General features: G+C 43.4%; 2 protein-coding genes across 2 annotated transcripts in view; both read left to right on the top strand.

Moving 5' to 3' along the window:
• The window catches only part of LOC144682291 (hydrocephalus-inducing protein-like), a 524,265-nt gene that overhangs the window by 139,269 nt on the left and 367,137 nt on the right, over positions 1 to 17,859 (top strand). The gene's annotated exons all lie outside the window — the stretch shown is intronic.
• The window catches only part of cmtr2 (cap methyltransferase 2), a 228,335-nt gene that overhangs the window by 200,396 nt on the left and 10,080 nt on the right, over positions 1 to 17,859 (top strand). The window lies entirely within an intron of this gene.

Raw genomic sequence — 17,859 nt, 5'->3', positions numbered from 1 at the left:
AGAAGGATGGGAGAAAGTGATGCTCATGAAGGAGAGGGAAGTACCAGAGGATTAGGGGATTGAGGTATGATTTGCTGATAAAGGTCAGACTGTCAGCACTGTGATTTGGACAGGGCAGCTAGTGGAAAGCGTAACCAGTTGGGGAGGCTTCAGTACCGGCTCGGTGACACTCCCCACAATCCAAACTTCAGTGAAAGTTAGGGTGTCAGTGCAATTATCCAGAATAAGGTCGTGACTGGCATCATGTGTTGTATATATATACAAAGCAAATATATTTTAATCCCAAAATTGCAATCTGAATACCTGTGCTACTTGCTGGAAAGTGCATGAGTATGCATGTTTGATTAGGTCATGGTTGGGTTTGTGCATCCTCCATATATGAATCTGCTGCTTGTGTGCAGTACCCAGGCACCAGCCTGAAAGAATGGTACCTGGGCAAGGTACCTGGAGGGTCAACAATGGAACCCCATTCGAAGGTGAGTCAGAAAAGAGAACTAAACATGTGTGTTTAGAATTCAATTATATAAAGTAACAGTTTAAAAATAAAGGGTCTCCCATTTAAGATGGAGATGAGAAGAAATTCTTTCTGTCAGGGGATCATGAACCTTTGGAATTCTCCTCCCCAGAGAGCGGTGGAGGCAGTGTCAATGAATATTTTTAAGGCAGAGGTAGATTTACTCCCTTGTTAGTCAAGAATCTAAGGTTATAGGGGGTTGGTGGAATATGAAGTTGAGGCCACAATCAGATCAGCCATGATCTTATTGAATGGCGGAGCAGGCTCGAGGGGCCGAATGGCCTACTCCTGCTCCTAATTCGTATGTTCATATGGGCAAAATATCCTTTTACGAATTTTGTGATTCCTCCAGCAAGCATGCTGGCTCAAGAATAGCATTCCAAAAGTATTCCCCTCTTTCCAGACCATCCTGTTCACTTACTTCCCCAGCTCTTTTGATGCCTGTTACCTCTTTCATATTTGTCATCATTTCTTCAGTCTCTTCACAGACCTCCTTAGCCTCCTGGATATGGCTTCCAATTGCAAACTGCACATCTACACTTTCAGTAATGGAAAATAAGCAGACAGAGCAAGCGTTAGCATAATCTCTCAAGAAACAGAATAGTATAATAAGAATTCTGCCAGAAAATTGAGTATCAAGAGATAGAAAGATTGTTTTTTTAAAAATCGATTGAAACTGTAACAATAAGGAAGAAGAAGGGTGAGCAAGATCAAGAACAGAAAGTATGTAGCAGAGACAAAAGCCTTTAGGATAGCAGCTCATAACATCAAAAGCAAGCCTTCCACCTCAACTTGTCATCATTTCTGAACAATTATCTGCTTTATGTCATAAACATGCACTTTGTTTGCTTTATTTTTTTGTATCAACAGGATAATTTTAATTTTTGTGACAACGTGCAGTTCTTTTCTGCAACTACAGCTAAAATTGTATCACTGGCAGCTCATGGTACCAAGCTATTTGCCTGGTTTTCCCTTCCCACTTCAGTTGTTTCCTACCAATCAATAACAGCACTCCATTTCAGTTGATGGTGCAGAAATATTGGAAAACTGCCAATCACAATGCTACAAAAGACTACTAAAATTACATACAACCTACAGCACAGTAACAGGTCATTCAGCCCAACTGGTCTATACCAATGTTTATACCCTATACATATCGTCTCTAACTCTAATCACCTGTTCCTGCCCTGTCCCCGTATTCTATGAACATACGAACAAACAACTTAGGACCAGGAGTAAGCTACACGGCCCTTCGAGCCTGCTCCGCTATTCAATAAGATCATGGCTGATCTGATTATAACCTCAACTCCACATTCCCACCTACTCTCAATAACCTTTCACCCTGTTGCTTAGACCATAAGACCATAAGACTAGGAGCAGAAATTAGGCCATTCGGCCCATCGAGTCTGCTCCGCCATTCAATCATGGCTGATAAGTTTCTCAACCCCATTCTCCCGCCTTCTCCCCATAACCTTTGATCTCCTTACCAATCAAGAACCCATCTATCTTGGTCTTAAATACACTCAATGACCTGCCCTCCACAGCCTTCTGTAGCAATGAGTTCCATAGATTCACCACTCTCTGGCTAAAGAAGTTTCTCCTCTTCTCTGTTCTAAAAGGTCTTCCCTTTACTCTGAGGCTGTGCCCTCGGGTCCTAGTCTCTCCTACTAATGGAAACATCTTCCCCACGTCCACTCTATCCAGGCCTTTCAGTATTCTGTAAGTTTCAATCAGATCCCCCCTCATCCTTCTAAGCTCTATCGAGTATAGACCCAGAGTCCTCAAACGTTCCTCATATGTTAAGCCTTTCATTCCTGGGATCATTCTCGTGAACCTCCTCTGGACCCTCTCCAGGGCCAGCACATCCTTCCTGAGATATGGGGCCCAAAATTGCTCACAATATTCTAAATGTGGTCTGACCAGAGCCTTATAAAGCCTCAGCAGCATATCCCTGCTTTTATATTCTAGTCCTCTCGAAATAAATACCAACATTGCATTTGCCTTCCTAACTACCGACTCAACCTGCAAGTTAACCTCAAGAGAATCCTGGACTAGGACTCCCAAGTCCCTTTGCACTCCAGATTTCTGAATTCTCTCCCCATTTAGAAAATACTCTATGCCTCTATTCTTCCTACCAAAGTGCATGACCTCACACTTCCCCATGTTGTATTCCATCTGCCACTTCTTTGCCCATTCTTCTAACCTGTCCAAATCCTTCTGCAGCCTCCCTGCCTCCTCAATACTACCTGTCCCTCCACCTATCTTTGTATCATCGGCAAACTTAGCCAGGATGCCCTCAGTTCCTTCATCTAGATCATTAATGTATAAAGTGAAAAGTTGTGGTCCCAACACTGACCCCTGCGGAACTCCACTAGTCACCGGCCGCCATCCTGAGAAGGACCCCCTTATCCCCACTCTCTGCCTCCTGCCAGACAGCCAATCTTCTATCCATGCTAGTACCTTGCCTCTAACACCATGGGCTCTTATCTTACTGAGCAGCCTCCTGTGCGGCACCTTGTCAAAGGCCTTCTGGAAGTCCAAGTAGATAACATCCATTGGCTCTCCTTTGTCTAACCTACTCGTTACCTCCTCAAAGAATTCTAACAGATTTGTCAGGCATGACCTCCCCTTGATGAAACCATGCACTTCCAAGTATTCTGAAATCTCATTCTTAATAATGGACTCTAAAATCTTACCAACGACCGAGGTCAGGCTAATCGGCCTGTAATTTCCCATCTTTTGCCTCACTCCCTTCTTAAACAGGGGGGTTACATTAGCGATTTTCCAGTCCTCTGGGACCCACCCTGACTCCAGTGATTCCTGAAAGATCGCCACTAACGCCTCCACTATCTCTTCAGCTATCTCCTTCAGAACTCTGGGGTGTAATCCATCTGGTCCAAGTGATTTATCCACCTTCAGACCTTTCAGTTTTCCTAGCACCTTCTCCTTGGTAATGGCCACCATACTCACCTCTGCCCCCCGACTCTCTTGAACTTTGGGGATGTCACTCATGTCTTCCACTGTGAAGACTGACGCAAAGTACCTATTCAGTTTCTCCGCCATTTCTTTGTTCCCCACTACTACTTCTCCAGCATCATTTTCCAGTGGCCCAATGTCCACTTTTGCCTCTCTCTTACCCTTTATATTTCTAAAAAAACTCTTGCAATCTTCTTTTATATTACTGGCTAGTTTACCCTCATAGTTAATCTTCTCCCTCCTTATTTCTTTTTTAGTTGGTCTTTGTAGACTTCCCAATCCCCTGGTTTCCCACTGCTCTTCACCGCAAGAATTCTTATCAAGAATCTATATAGCTCTGCCTTAAAAATATTAAAAGACTCTGCTTCCGCCAGCTTTTGAGGAAGAGTTCCAAAGACTCACGCCTCTCTGAGAAAAAATCTCTCCTCATTCCTGTCTTAAATGGGCGACCCCTTATTTTTGAACAGTGATCCCTAGTTCTAGATTCTCCCACGAGAGGAAACATCCTTTCCACATCCACCCTGTCAAGACCCCTCAGGATCTTATATGTTTCAATCAAGTCACCTCTTAATCTTCTAAACTCCAGCAGATACAAGCCTAGCCTGTCTAACCTTTCCTCATAAGACAACCTGCCCATTCCAGATATTCGTCAAGTAAACCTTTCCTGAACTGCTTCCAACACATTTACACCTTTCCTTAAATAAAGAGACCAATTCTGTACACAGTATCCCAGATGTGGTCTCACCAATGCCCTGTATAACTGAAGCATAATCTCTCCACTTTTGTATTCAACCCCTCTTGCAATAAACGATAACATTCTATTAGCTTTCTTAATTACTTTCTGCATCTGAATAGTAACCTTTTGCGATTGATGGACATCCAGTTCCCTCTGTATCTCAGAACTCTGCAATCTCTCATCATGTAGATAATATTCTTCTTTGTTATTCTTCCTGCCAAAATGGACAGTGCCACATTTTGCCATCTTTGCCCACTTATTTAACCTATCTATATCCCTTTGTAGCCTCCTTATGTTCTCATCACAACTTACTTTCCTCCCCATCTTTGTGTCACCAGCAAATTGAGCAACCATACCTTCGGATCCTTCATTCAAGTCATTTATATAAATTGTAAAACGTTGAAGCCCCAGCACTGATCCCTGTGGCACACCACTCGTTACATCTTTCCAACCAGAAAATGACCCATTTATACCTACTGTCTGTTACCTGTTAACTAGCCAATCTTCTATCCGTGCCAATATGTTACCCTCCACACCATGAGCTTTTATTTTCTGCAATAACCTTTGATGTGGCACGTAATCAAATGCCTTCTGGAAATCTAAGTGTAGTACATCCACTAGTTCCCCATTTATCCACAGCACATGTTACTTCTTCAAAGAACTCCAATAAACATGATTTCCCTCTTACAAAACCATGTTGACTCTGCCTGATTACCTTGAATGTATCTAAGTGCCCTGCTATAATATCTTTAATAATAGCTTCTAATATTTTCGCTATGCCAGATGTTAGTCTTAACTGGCCTGTAGTTTCCTGCTTTTTGTCCCCTTCCTTTTTTGAATAGGGGAGTTATGTTTGCTATTTTCCAATCTAATGGAACCTTCCTGGAACTTAGGGAATTTTGGAAAATTAAAACCAATACTATGTAAAGGCGTTTGCTAGCCGAGCCTAGTCTAGACTTCAATAAAACATTAGAATTAGCTACCGCGATGGAGAGTGCTGTCAGAAATGCCGAAGTTATAAAAGATACACAAAATGGCGCCGCCCATCTGGTTGAGCGGGACAAAAGGCGCGAAAGCTTCAGACTCCACGGAAAGACGGGAAACGCTCTCTAGCTCCAGACCATTGAAAAACAATGGTAGTGCAGTGAAAACCCACAAAGTGAATGCAAGAAATACATCAAAGCCTCCAGTGAGTGAACGACAACTCAATCAAGTCGTGCTTTTCTGCCACCGCTATGGCCATATATGGCTGCATTGCAGAGAGAGGCTGAAACAACACTATAAAGGCAGAAGGAAAAATCGTGAAATATGCCTCATTGGAGAGCCAGAAGAAATAATATCAGACATCCATTTGTTATATAACCTCAAAGTGGGTAGAGCTGAGCCAATCCAAGTAGTCATTACAGTTAAAGGACAATCCATTAAGATGAAAGTTGATACGGGAGCGTCGATGTCCGTCATAGGAGAGCATATATTTGGATATCTGAGTAAAGGAACCCATCCCTTGAAGTTAGAAGTTTCAGACACAAAGCTGAGGATATACATGGGTGAAGAAATAAGACTGAAACGGTTATGTCAAGTCTCGGCGATGGATGGAGATCAATCTGAAAAGTTGGCCTTGTTAGTGGTAGGTGGAGAGGGCGCCAGCTTAATAGGCCGCAACTGGCTCAAAGACCAAATTGAAATGGGCTGAAATTTTTCAAATTACAATGAAAAGTTTACAGGAATTGTTGCAAAAGTATGCTTCCATTTTCAACGATGAGTTAGGAATGATTCGACGGCTACATGCCAGGATCCATGTAGAGCCAAACGCAACCCCCAGATCTTTAAGAGCCAGATCAGTCCCTTAGGCTCTTCGGGGCAAAGTTGAAACCGAACTGGACAGCCTGGGAAAATTAGGCCTCCTACCACCAGTACAATTTTCTGAGTGGGCGGCACCCATCGTACCTGTACTGATGCCGGACCAAAGCGCGTGTTTATGCGATGAATAACGCTGTCAATAAGGTGGCCAAACTTGATAGACACCCGCTACCCAAGATTGAGGAATTGTATTCGAAGTTGGCAGGGGGCACCACATATTCGAAATTAGACATGAGCCATGCCTACCAGCAGGTAGACTTGGAAAAGAACTCTAGGGAATTTGGCACCATTAATGTGCACCGAGGATTGTATCAATACAAACGTCTACCCTTTTGGGTCTCTTCAGCATGTGTTGTTCTCCAAAGAACGGTGGAAAACTTGCTCCAAGGATTGCCCCATGTTATCATTTACTTGGATAATGTATTGGTCACGAGACTGACCAATGATGAACACTTAACAAATCTAGATGAGTTGCTTAAATGCTTTGCACAAGTGGGGGTACTTTTAAATTGAGAGAAGTGTCTGTTTCAAGCTAAGGAGTTAGTTTATTTGGGCCACAAGGTTGATTCGCAGGGCCTGCATCCTGTGGAAGAAAAAGTCCAGGCCATTCGCGAGGCACCTGCCCCGAGAAACACCACAGAGTTTAAGGCCTTCTTAGGCATGGTAAACTACTACGGCCGATTCCTCCCAAATCTCTCGACTGTGCTGGCCCTATAGTACCTTAAGAAGAACCAGAAATAGAGTTGGCAAGCCTGCACCAGGATGCCTTCCTGAAAGTGAAAAGATTGTTAAGATCGTCAGCCTTGTTGGTCCACTTTGATCCCAGGAAGGAATTAGTTTTGACATATGACGTGTCCCCTTATGGAATAGGGGCTGTCCTTTCACAAAGGATGGCTCCGAACGACCCCTTGTTTATACACCTCACACACTCAGTGTTGCAGAGCGATGATATTCCCAGATTGAAAAGGAGGGCTTACCTATTGTGTTCAGCATCTGGAAGTTTCATCAATATCTCCACGGTTGACATTCCCATATTATAACTGACCACAAGCCCCTACTGGGATTATTTGCAGAAACGATACCACCTATTGCATCGGCTCGCATCCAGAGATGGACACTAATATTAGCTGCCTACGAATACACTTTTGTTCACCATTCGGGAATTTGAATCACACATACCAACGCACTAAGCCGCCTTCCCCTGCCAACTAATAACTGGGAGGCTCCAATTCCCCAGGAACTGGCCTTAGTGCAAAAATTTCTGGATTCCTCCCCTGTTCAGACCAAACAGATCCGTGAGTGGACAAGCCAGGACCCACCAAAGTCTGGCAGCAGGTCTTGAATGGTTGGTCAGGTTGATCTAAATCCAAAGAAATGAAGCCCTATTTTGATCGCAAATATGAACACTCCTGGCAAGACGGCATATTACTCTGGGGAGCAAGGGTTATCGTGCCCCCAAGGGGGCGAAGGCCATTATTAGCCGAGCTACATATTTGTGGTGGCCAGACATAGACTTGGATATAGAAACCTTGGTCAAAAGCTGCCTTCAGTGCCAGCAGGTGCAACTGCTTCCCCCACTTAGCTCCATTGCATCCATGGGAATAGCCGGGGCGGCCATGGGTGCGCCTCCACGCTGATTACGTAGGACCTTTCTTGGACACAATGTTCCTTTTACTGTTTGACTCCCACTCCAAATGGATGGATGTCCATGAAGTCCGGTCGCCACGTCGGCTGCCAGCACAGACCATTTGTGATACAATTTTGCAGTGCATGGATTGCTGGAGGTCCTTGCGTCCGACAATGGGACTGCTTTTACCAGCGGGGAGTTCCACAGGTTCACGACCCTTAACGGCATTACTCATATCAAAACCTCATCCTACTACCCAGCATCGAATGGCATTGACTGAGTGGGCAGTCTAAACCTTTAAATCCGGGATGAAAAAGATGGAAGGGGATTCCATCCGCACGAGATTGTCCTGATTCTTGTTCTCATACCTGATCATGCCGCACACTACGACTGGCTTTGCCCCTGCAGAATGACTAATGAAGAGTTGTCTCCACACCCACCTGACCCTTATCTGGCCTAATTTAGAGGAGAGGGTGGAGAAAAGCCAAGAGGCTTAGAAGACCAGGCATGATGGTCATGGTCGTGAAAGAACCTTCACAGTGGGAGATGCGGTCCTCGCAAAGAACTTTGGAGATGGGCCCAATTGGCTGTTAGGCGAGGTGAGTGCAGTAACTGGACTCCTCTCCTATAAAGTATTGGTAAACGGCTGAATAATTAGATGACATGTAGATCATCTCCACAAAACAACACCAGTCCCAAAAGAAGAAATGCAGTCTTCATCTACGCTTGAGTTTGTGCCGCCTGTAGAGGACAGGTCACATGATTTGGAAGCATCGGTGGGGCCTGTGGGACCCAAGGGGGTCGGGGACACAAACCTGCCAATTTCCACTGAGCAACCTAGTGGACAACGGTCCCCTGTAAAGGAGGTCTCGGAAAAAACAGCCGACGTTGTTGAACTGAGATGCTCAACACGTCCGAGAAATCCTCCTGAGAGACTTGATCTGTAAATAGTTATTGTGTAAATAGTTAGTGATTGAAGCTTGTTAGCTGTACTTTTAAGTACACAGGAAGGGATGTAGTAAAGTGAGGTACCCTGTTCCTTTAAGAGAATGCAAGTGTACTGATCATGTGACAGTGCTGACCAATCACTGTGCAGCGCAGGCAACTGGGAACTGTAAGTTTAGTCCTGGAGGTTTCTGAGTGAGCATGTATGATCTAGTGCTCTGCCCTATGCTTCAATAAACCATCACTGTTTATTCTTATATGAGTCTCTCCCCACTATTGATTGCAAGCAGCAGATGAAGAGAACATAGGAACACATGCAGCCAGAGTTCAGTTGGCCAACAAACTCATTTACAGAATCACAGAATCACACAGTGCAGAAGAGGCCCTTCGGCCCATCCAGTCTGCACCGACACGTGATAAACACCTGACCTACCTACCTGCCTAATCCCATTTACCAGCACTTGGCCCATAGCCTTGAATGTTATGATGTGCCAAGTGCTCATCCAGGTACTTTTTAAAGGATGTGAGGCAACCTGCCTCCACCACCCTCCTAGGCAGCGCATTCCAGACCGTCACCACCCTCTGGATAAAAAAGTTTTTCCTCACATCCCCCCTAAACCTCCTGCCCCTCACCTTGAACTTATGCCTCCTCATGACTGACCCTTCAACTAAGGGGAACAGTTGCTCCTTATACACCCTGTCCATGCCCCTCATAATCTTGTACACCTCGATCAGGTCGCCCCTCAGTCTTCTCTGCTCCAACAAAAACAACCCAAGTCTATCCAACCTCTCTTCGTAACTTAAATGTTTCATCCCAGGCAACATCCTGGTGAATCTCCTCTGCACCCCCTCCAGTGCAATCACATCCTTCCTATAATGTGGTGACCGGAACTGCACACAGTACTCCAGCTGTGGCCTCACTAAGGTTCTATACAACTCCAACATGATCTCCCTACTTTTGTAATCTATGCCTCAATTGATAAAGACAAGTGTCCCATATGCCTTTTTCACCACCCCACTAACATGCCCTCCGCCTTCAGAGATCTATGGACACACACGCCAAGGTCCCTTTGTTCCTCAGAACTTCCTAGTGTCATGCCGTTCATTGAATACTTCCTTGTCAAATTACTCCTTCAAATTTACCCAAGACATAAAAGTTAGCATCTAGAAGGACAAGAGTAGCATACACATCGGGGGAACACCGCCACCTGGAAGTTCCCTTCCAAGTCACACACCATCCTGACTTGGAAATATATTGCTGTTCCTTCACTGTCGCTGAGTTAAAATCCTGGAACTCTCTCCCTAACAGCACTGTGGGTGTACTTACACCACATGGACTGCAGTGGTTCAAGAAGGCAGCTCATCACCCCCTTCTCAAAGGCAGCTAGGCATGGGCAATAAATGCTGGCCCAGCCAGTGACGCCCACATCCTGTGAATGAATAAATAAAAAAAAACATGTGAGTTCTGTACAGCCTCGGTCTTGAGAGCGGCCTACACACAACTTTTCTGCTAGCCTTATCCTCTGCGTCCAGAGGGGGTGCTGCTGCACCTTGCTCATGAGAGTTTAGCTCCTGCCTTTGGCGAGCCTGGCACTGCAATCACAACCGTCTCCACCTTATTTCCTGCCTGTATTTGATGATGCGTCTATCTTCCTAAAGTATCCCTCTCTGCGGCATCATTGAGAAAAAAAATGAGTCAGTACAAGCCTCCAAAGCTCCAATTTCTATATATAACTTGTGTGACTCTGGGTTCAAGGGCTTGGATCCAGTGACAGCACTTATTCAACACTGAAATCCTGGCCAGCGCAAGGAACATTTGATGGTACTGTGATTATTTGAGGGGGCTCTGAGACTTCTCATCTGTGAGCCTGCCAGCATCAAAACCGTGAGCTCCTGCTTTAAAGACGCATCTGCATCTTGTCCAGTCGTCAAAATGCGCTCAACCTTGTTATCGCTGTGGGCAATAGGCATGCTTGGAACAAGGGGTTAATGCAAGGAGTTTGATCATTAATCTCGCACGAATCTGCTTCATTACTTCGCCCTCCTGATTCCCTGCATTATCATTGAAATGCTTCTAACATGTTTCAGGTGTGCATCTCTCCTCATTTGGCAATACACAGTTCAGCTGGGTGCCCCTTTAATTGGCCCCCCCAGTGCAGGTGTCAGCTGTGGCTCAGTTCATAGCACCCTTGCCTTTGAATCAGAGGGTTGTGGGTTCATGTCCCACTCCCGGAAACCAAGAACTGTGATTGTACTCAAAAGAGTTGCAATCTGTGACTGTTGATAACTCGAAAGAATTTTTTTGGAGGTGTCAGCTGTGGCTCAGTTCATAGCACCCTCGCCTTTGAATCAGAGGGTTGTGGGTTCATGTCCCACTCCCGGAAACCAAGAACTGTGATTGTACTCGGAAGAGTTGCCATCTGTGACTGTTGGTAACTCGAAAAAAAAAGAGTACTCCAAATGGCACTCTGAGCCCTGACCGGCTGAGCTATTCCTCAGATTAATTTTTTGCTGCACCATTGCTTCAGTTTGCAAGATGGAGGTGCTAAAGCCTCACTACCAGACCAGCTTGGACCCTCCTTTGTGTGAGTGCAGTGCCACCTGCTATCATGCTGGGGTTGGATTATGTACTGGTTTCCTTCCCTTCAATGATTCTCAAGCCTTCCCCTCCAGAGCTTTATGCCATTTTGATTGTGGAGGATATCCCTGTGTAACCTCCTGAATGCGTTTAGGCAGATGTACCTATTCCCCATTTGAAGACTAGCCCGCCCCTTCTTGAGGTCTATTGCATAGAGAGCCTGTGCCCCCACCACTATGGAACTCTCAAATGGCCCTACACTACCTTTTAACCATCTATAGCCTACCCTGGCTATAAGTGTGGCATCCATGGCCCATTATTGAGGCAGAAACCCCCCCCGACCGAGTTGCCTGTTATAACGACCAAACCCTGCTCACAACATGCTGGGCACAAATGACACTTGACTGACATGCCTTCCCTAGAGTCACAGTCATAGAGGCCTCCAGCACAGAAAAAGGCCCTTTGGCCCATCGAGTCTGCACCGGTCAAACAAGTACCTAACTATTCTAATCCCATTTTCTAGCACTAGGCCCACAGCCTTGTATGCCATGGCATCGCAAGAGCACATCCAAATACTTCTTAAATGTTATGAGGATTTCTGCCACCACCACCCTTTCAGGCAGTGGGTTCTAGATTCCCACCACACCCTCTGGGTGAAAAAATTCTTCCTCGCATCCCCTCTAAACCTCTTGCCCCTTACCTTAAATCTATGCCCCCTGGTTATTGACCCCTCCACCGAGGGGAAAAGTTCCTTCCTGTCTACCCTATCTATGCCCTTCATAATTTTATACACCTCAGTCATGTCCCCTTCAATCTCCTCTGCTCCAGGGAAAATAATCCCAGTCTACCCAATCTCTCCTCATAACTAAAACTCTCCAGCCCAGGCAACATCCTGGTAAATCTCCCCTGCACTCTCTCTAGTGCAATCACATCCTTCCTATCATGCGGATTCCAGAACTGCATGCAATACTCTAGCTGTGGCCTAACCAGCGTTTTATACAGTTCTAGCATAACCTCCCTGCTCTTATATTCTATGCCTCAGTTAATAAAGGCAAGTATCCCTCTCCCTGGTCGAGGACAAGGACAATCCTTGCAAGGTCAGTAATATAAACTGAAGCGCCTCTTCACTCTGCACCTTTCCATTCTGGTCTCGACTCACTTATGTCCCTCTCTGAGACACTCTTCCCCATTTTGGCTCAGAGTAAGCTTCCAACCCGCACTCCCCTAATCATGTATTAGAGTGTATCCTTTGCCACTTTAACATTCCCCCAGTGGAGGCCTTGCCCTGTGGCCACTTACACGCCACTCTGCCTTACGCAGGTCTGACAGGTGGGACCTTGCCTTTTAAAGCCCCCAAGGAGTGATATGGTGCTGCCTGCAAAGTGTTGCATGGATTCCAAGGTGCCCTGAGCAATGCAAGTTATACGAGCAAACCTCAAAGACACAAGCAAAGTGCTGATCACCAGGTGCACATCCCTTATATCCAGTTGTGAAATACGTTGGTCTAATTAGACGCTGATGTGCCCAGCATGGTCGGGGGGGGGTGGGGGGGTGGTGATTCAGGTGAGCAGCCTTTATAATGAATTTTCAGCATATTCAAATGTATTAAAAAGAGATTCCTGACATCGCGTGGTGGGAGACGCGCACCTCCATTGAAGTCAGGTGTGGACAATCGTGACCTGATTTCCTGCCGATGTCAAACCAATTTTTTTCAGGGACGATATTTTCCACTCCCACAATTATGCCTGCTGCGGATGGGAGCGGAAAATCTGGGCCTTTATCTTGATTTACCTTTTGTTATTTATGCATGTGTAGAATACTTTACTTTTTACTTCTATATTCCTTGATCATTTAATTTTGTAGTTTTTTTCTGCCTTCCTAATAGTTTTCTCATGCCTCCTTTCCTAACTTCTTTCTATTCCCTTTAGTGATCCTCTCCTTAATTGTACTTAATGTTTGCCTTTTTTCTTCAGTTTCAATTATTTTAATCCATGCATCTCATTATTGGTTAGTTTGTTCTTGTTTTTTACCAGATTATTTTTCTCCTGGACGCCACTGCCCATTATTTAAAATATTTTCCACTGCTTTATTTGCCAATATTATTTTTCTAGTTTATTTTACCTAGTACCATTCTAATCCCCTCAAATCAGCTTTATTCTAGTCTATTGTTGATGCCCTTCTCAATCTTTATTTTAAGCCTAATTATGTTATAATCTACAACTAGATATGTTATGAACTTAGATGTTCCATTACACTTAATTCTCTTATCTGTTCTGGTTCTTTTCTCATTACTGGATTCAGCAGTGAATCCTCACTAGAGCTTCTTACATACTGGATAAGAAAGGAGTCCTGACACATTGTAAAAGCCCCATTCCGGTACCCCTACCTACCGGTTTATTTGTGTGTAGTTGAAATATCCCATGATCATTATTTTTGTCTTTTACTCATTTCATTGACTTGCTTAAAAATTTCTTCCTGCCACTATTGGGTGGTCTATTAGCACGATGTATCCCTTCTTATTTTTTATCCCAATTTTTTTATTATTCAAGGGGTGTGAGCTTCGCTGACTAGGCCAGCATTTATTGCTCATCCCTAATTGCCCTTGAGAAGGTGGTGGTGAGCTGCTTCATTCTTGTGCTTCATTTTGCTTTTAGTAGTATGGAGACCAGCACTTTGCTCAGTATTCCAAGAGTCTAACTAAGGTTCAATTTAAGTTTGGTATTAGCTCCCTGCTTTTGTATTCTATTCCTCTTTAAACAAACCTCAGTACTTTGTTTGCACTCTATTGCCCTGTGCTTAGTAAATTATTTATTTCCAAATTTCTTTGTTCTTTGCTCAGTTTAATTTCTCATCTTCCAAGGAATTAGTGGATTCCTATTCCTCCTAACAAAATTAACCACCTCACACTGAACTGTATTGAATTTCAATTGCTATTTCCTTGCTCTCTGTGCAATCTTGTTTATATCTTCCTGTGCTTTGACTCAGTCCTCCACATTATTATGTTCCCCAGTTTGGTGTCAGTTGCAAATTTCAACCTAATGCCTCTACTTCCTGAGTCTAAATCATTTATGTATATGGTGAGCAGCAGTTCATGGGACACACTTCAGCTGGAACAAGAAACTTCCTCAATTCGTACCTTCTGTTTTTAGTCTTGTAACATTCTGTTTTGTAGCATTCATTTTTGTACCTGACCCCTGACTCCATGTTCACTGACTTTTATGATGAGTCTCTTATGTGGTACCTTTATTAAAGACCACATGATAGTCTATTTGTACCATATTCAGTGCATTTCCTTTGTCTACTCTTTCTGCTTTTCTTCAAATAATCAGTAAGGTTAGTTAATGCGATATTAAACATGAGTTCTGAGGAACAGTCACATTCGACTTGAAACGTCAGCTCTGTTTCTCTTTCCACAGATGCCGTCAGGCTTGCTGGATTTTTCCAGCACTTCCTGTTTTTATTATAGTTCAACATGACTTCCCTTTTAGAGATCTATGCTGACTATTTTTTATTATATTCTCCATCTCTACTAATTTTTTTATCTGATCTTTTAGCAAGAATTCTACTATTTTTCCTACCATTGACATTCAGTTAACTAGTTTATAGTTCCCTGGGCTGATTCACCATCTATCCTTTAAGAAAGGCTGTCAAGGAGAATGCAGAAGCTTTGCTGCCCTGAGATTATTTTACAAAGTTGGAAGTTAGTGCTTAAAGCTTTATAAAGAGATGTGTGTCAGATCTAAAATCTCAAAGATTCTGGGGTCCTGTAGCATCCTTTGAACTGCTGATTGATTTGGCTGTGTTGTGCCTTTAGTATTTCACTAAGTCTTCATACACAAAATGTTCCTCATGTCGAAAGGTACGGGATATTCAAGAAATGAAATGCAGAAAGTTGGAGAAGGGACAACAACAACTTGCATTTATATGGCACCTTTAACATAATAAGATACCCCAAAATCCTTCATAGGAACATTATTAAACCAAATTTGACACTGAATCACATAAGGCGATATATACATAGGATATACAGCACAGAAATTGGCTATTTGGCCCAATCAACCCATGCCAGTGTTTATGCTCCACTCGAGCCTCCTCCCATCTTTCCTTCTCTAAATCAATCATTATAACCCTTTGTTGCCTTTTGCTTCAAATGCTTGTCTAGCTTCCTCTTAAATGCATCTATAATATTTTCTTCAACCATTCCCGTTGGTAATGAGTTCCACATTCACACCACGTTTGGGTAGGGAAGTTCTTCTGAATTCTCTTTTGGATTTCTTGGTAATTATCGTATATTGATGGGGAGGTTTAGAGAGGGAACTCCAGAGCTTCGGGCCAAAGCAGCTGAAGGCCACATCAAACACCAAAGCGGTGTTTAAAAGGGACGTGAAATAACCGTGCAGCATCAATGATAGAGGAAACATGCAGCATCCTTGTATGTTGGTACTACTTTGGAAATCCACATCACGCTACTTCCAAAGGGTGCAGATTATGTGACTCGTCTTTGGATGCATATTTAAATTAAACTGACATATAGTGACAGTTTTCATCAGATCATGTTCGATAAACACAAGTCCTTATATCTTAAAATATGTCTCATGTAATTTTTTGTAAACCTAGGCCAACTTAAAAATCTGTTTTAAAGGTTTGTTTCAACTTTGCAGGGAGGTGGCGGAACCAAATACACAAAATTTCAACTTTAATAAATTCAGCCAAATTGTTCTCCCTGCTCTAACATGGTGGGTTTATCTGAGGTGGTAGACTTTTACAAAACTCTTCATGACTGAGTCATTGAAAACTAGCTTTGTTGTACAAAATAAATCTACTAACCATTGTATACAGCATTTAACACTTCCAGGGTAACATGAACAATGATGTGAGCAGCTGATGGCATTGGTCACCTTGATCTTATTTGATTGACAGTTTGCTAGGAGCAACAACACTGCTTCGTAGTTAGTATTTTTCTTTTGTACAACAAAGCTAATTTGCAAAGGCTCAGTTATGAGAAAGTTTGCAACGGGCCACCACCTCACGTGCATCCAGCATGTTAGCATGATAATGAGGGAATATGTTCTGAAAGCTGTTGATCATTTTTTTTTCAGGTTGCTTGTTTTGTTTGTATATGTTTCTGTCATGGTACTGAGATGGGAACTCAATTCAGCTAATGTGTACTCCTTGTAAAGAATCATCAAAAAATAATCGGTTAAAGGGTATTTAAAAGAATTGGAATGTTCTGTTAATTTAGCTTTGTAAATTATCTGAGGTACTGTTGCAAGGTAAGTAGTAACCTATGGTTTAACTGCTGGTGTACTTTTTTTCTCTGTATAATTAAAATATGTGAGAAAATAGCTTTGCAATTTTGGCAGGAACTATGCTGTCTGACAGCATGGTCTTTTTCCATCTTGTGAAGAAATTAAGAGTGTATGGTGGGCATGCCATGTGATTTGTTTTACTGTATATAGTAATTATGTGGCACTAGGATATACTGTTAATACAAAGACACACTACTTCTGACCACTAAATTGTGAATTTTGGTTTCTGTGGAGAAGTGGCTTGCCTGTAGAACTGGTAGATTCCTGTGAACAGAAACTGAGCCGGGAGAGGGCATAAATTATAACACCATAATTACCAAGAAAGAACAAACTAGTTGGGAGATTGTATCATATGAAATTGGAAAATTTGTGTTCTTGACAAAAAAAAATGTGAATGTGACCTGGCAACATAGCTTAATTCAATATTGCATAGGTTTCTGAGGTCTTTGCTGGATTTTCATGGAGTCGGGGAGACTGTATGGAGGGGCAAAAATGGTGGCTTGTACCTGATTCCGGGATTCCTAACCCCATCCCTAGGGTTTCCGATTTTCAGGAATGCCTTTTAAGGGCGCAGGCAGGTCCTGGCCGGCTCCATTGCATGGATAGACATCCCCTAGTCCTCCTCAATTTTCTTGGAGTTGGGCCAGCTTTTCAAAGAGTCGTGGTTCACGGCACATCAAAGGTGTCACGAACTATAGTCTGCATGGGGGAACATTTTAAAAAGTTCAAAATGTGCTCCTTATGCCCCCCCATGCCAGGGTATGCCCTCACCCCCTATGCCAAGGTATGCCCCACCCACCCCTCTTTCCGTTCATGCCCCACATGCCAAGGTATGCCTCCAGCTCACCTCCTATGGCCCCTTATGCCAAGCTATGGCACTTCCACGCCCAATCACCTACTATACACTGTATAGAACCAATGAAACCCATAGTGACAATAGGATGTATGAAAAAGCTTTAGAAAAGCAATTGTTCATTGATAACTTTCCACTTTCATTTTACTACAGTCCAATAGAAGTGCCAGTTATCCAAACCCTTGTATTATCCAAACATTTGAAACCTCTTTGTCTTGTGTAAACATCATAACATTGATTGCAAAGATCAACCAGCCAGAACTATCAATCAAATTATGTTTTCCCTGGGGCTCAGGCGTTTCTGTACTCTAATGGATTTCTGGGCTCTCAGCCAAGCCTCATTATGTATTCTTGGCTGACAGCACAGAAATCCATTAATCTGTTGAAACATCTGATCCCCTGTTAAAAATGTTGTTTGATGGACAGCTATGGCTTTCTGATCTATGTTGTCTATTTCACAA

Source organism: Cetorhinus maximus, chromosome 6 (genome assembly GCF_964194155.1).
Source record: "Cetorhinus maximus chromosome 6, sCetMax3.hap1.1, whole genome shotgun sequence".
Lineage (NCBI taxonomy): Eukaryota > Metazoa > Chordata > Chondrichthyes > Lamniformes > Cetorhinidae > Cetorhinus > Cetorhinus maximus.
This window is presented reverse-complemented; position numbering and strand designations above follow the sequence as displayed.